The following is a 2954-nucleotide window of genomic DNA, read 5'->3' on the forward strand; positions in this document are numbered from 1 at the left end:
ATGAAGACGTGCCGCCTCAGAAACCCTCCCGCAAGTCGCAATTGACACGCGGCTCTGGGGTGGTTTTTCCTTTTTTATTTTGCAGCTCTCGATAGACCAGGTTTCTGTGGCTTTATCAATCTGTGTGGGAGCAGACAGCCTCATCTTTCTCCCAAAGGACAGCGGCTGGTGGGGTCAAACCACCAAACTGGCAGTGAGCCACCCGGTGCCTGACCCGCAGTGCCACCAGGGCTCCTTGGGATGAACCTAGGCAGGGATAAACGCGCTCCTCCCTTGTCACACCATTCCCACTTGAGCTTCCTGCGGCAGTTCACCCAAGTGATTGCGGTTTAACATCCCGGTGCATCTCATGGCGGCCAGCAGAGACGTTTGTTGGGCTAGTGTGTGGAACAGGTGTGAGGGCTACTGATCCCACAGAAACTCTTAGAAGCAGGGCAGTTTTCACTAATTTTACTGTTCGCAGCAATGCAGCGGGACATTAAGATACATTAATGGCATGATCAAGTCTCTACAAAAAATGACAACACCTAGAAGTAGTCTTCCTGGGTCCCAAATCTTTGTCTTGATGCCCCCATAACTGGGAGAGACCACACCAGTCTTCTCGTGTTTTCCCTAAGCTGTCTCCTTGCTGCAGAGCCCAGGTGGCATCGTGGGTGATGCTTTGGCTGCTAACAACAAGGTCAGTAGTTCTAACCCACCAGCAGCTCCTAGGGAGAAAGCTGACGTTTTCCACTCCCATAAAGGGTTACGATCTCGGAAACCCACAGGACAGTCTACCCTCTCTTATAAGAAGGGTCGCTGGGAGTCAGGGTTGAGATTGGGTCTCTTTGGGTTTGTTTTTTGGCCTCCTTTCCACGTTGCCTGCTGTGGTGCCATGGCTACCAGGTCATCAAGAGCCTGGTTTTGTCAGTGCCCATTGTCCCGCGCTGCCCAGCTCCAGAAGAGGAACATCGACAGACCTTTCTTCCAAAGTGCCTCTAAAACCACTGCCAAACCCAAACCCACTGCCGTAGAGTCACTGCCGACTCACAGCGACCCAATAGGCCAGGGTAGAGCTGTCCCTGGGGGTTTCTGAGACCGGAACTCTGTGAGGGTGTAGAAAGTCTGTCTTCCCCTCCAGGCGCAGCTGTGGACCCAACCACACCACGGGCTGTGTGGTGGATAGCTCAATTAGGAAGCCACCACTCCGCCAGAGCTCCTGGATTCTGACCCATAGGAAGCCAACAGAGGGTCTCCAGAGCGTCTCGGTCTTGGCGGGAACAGGTAGCTGGGAAACGACCCTGGGATCAGCCATCAAACCCCAAGGTCCCCCAGGAACGCCTGACCTACACAAGTTGGAAGTCACAAATCACAACTTAAAAGAACTTCCCCTTTTCCATGAGCAAGACAGAGAGAGAGATCTTTCCTTTTCTCCCCAGATTAAAGGCAAATGGATTTTCAGAGATGCCTCTTCCAGCACGTTGTGGAGTGGGGCTGTGAGTCGGAATCGCCGCGGTGGCAGGGGGTCTGTTTTGTGAGTCCTGGGCGCACAACCTGGGGGAGGGCTCAAGGACACGGTGCTAGTTACGGGATGTGGCAGAAGAGCCATGCAGAACATAGTGCTCCTGAAACAGAATGTGTGTCTGCCTTCCCTGTTCGTGGCAAGAGAGCTGGTTTAGGGGAATTAGATGCCTGCTGAATCCCGCTGTCCATTTGGTTGGCGGCACCCAAGTCCATTAGAGCAGGTTATGTGTCTGCAGAGGAGGACGCGGCCTGCCGGCGCTGCATAATGGATCATGGGAGATAAATGGAATTAGGCAATTGAATAATTACAGCGGTGCCCGCCCGAGCCTCTCTAAGTACAGTGCGGCTGCTAGTCCCATTAGAAACCTCCATTTCGACGGTTAGGAAGCCATCTGGTAAAGCCTGTGCCAGGAGGGAGCGGGAGTGGCTGAACGGGGGCGCAGTGAGCAGAACTTAGGAGCTCCAGCCGCGTAGCGGGTTCTGCAGTGGGCTGTGAACCTCGAGGTCAGAAGTTCAAAACCACTAGCCTCGAAGAGGGTGGAAAGGAGGCTGTCTGCTCACACAAAGAGCGACAGTCTCAGGAACCCACAGGGACAGTTCTCTGCCTGCTGCAGTCGCTGTGAGTGGGAACTGACCAGGAGAACTTGGGAAGGAACGAAGATCTTTAAAATCAAGGCTATGACCACAGTAGGAAGGGAAAAGCTGTCTGGCCCCAGTCTCTCCTCTTCTTCACTGGGTAAGCTTGGGGGAGGAGCCCTGGCGGTGATTGGGTTAAGCTCTCAACTGCTAGTTGAGAGGTCAGTGGTTTGAGCCCACCAGCTGCTCCGAGGGGGAAAGATGAGGCTGGGAGTCGTATGGGGTGGCTCCGAGTCGGGGTCAACCTGGAGGCAGTGGGCTTGGTTTGGGGTTTATATCACCCAGAGAGGATGTGTTGCCAAAATATTGAAAGACTCACTAAAACCTGAAAGAAAACACTGTCCAGATCCTCATACCAAGAGTGTGGAGAAGACGGCCGACCTCAGTGTCTATGGTCTGTCTCTCTCCATCCCAGCTGCTGGGGAATGGGGGTGAGGGTGGGGCTGGGGAGACACTGCCATGAATAGCAGAAGACTTAACCACTCCCTGGTGGCCAAGCTGATGCCCACTCAGCGGCCCTACAGGACAGGGTGGAATTGTCCCTGCGGGTTTCTGAGATGGTCACTCTATAGGAGCAGAAAGCCTCATCTTTCTCCCTCAGAGCGGCTAATGGCTTCGATCTGCTGACCTTGTGTTTAGCAGCTAAATATAGAACCCACTGAGCCACCAGAGCTCCTTATATGCAATGAAGAACTTTTAACAAGGGTCCCAAGACGGTAGGCTCTCTAGGATATTTCTCTAGAACATAATTAGGGATCAAAATAGTGCTGCCTGAGCCACTGATAAGGAGCCCTGGTGGCCTAGTGGACATCTTG

This window comes from Tenrec ecaudatus, chromosome 11 (genome assembly GCF_050624435.1).
Source record: "Tenrec ecaudatus isolate mTenEca1 chromosome 11, mTenEca1.hap1, whole genome shotgun sequence".
In the NCBI taxonomy this organism is placed as follows: domain Eukaryota; kingdom Metazoa; phylum Chordata; class Mammalia; order Afrosoricida; family Tenrecidae; genus Tenrec; species Tenrec ecaudatus.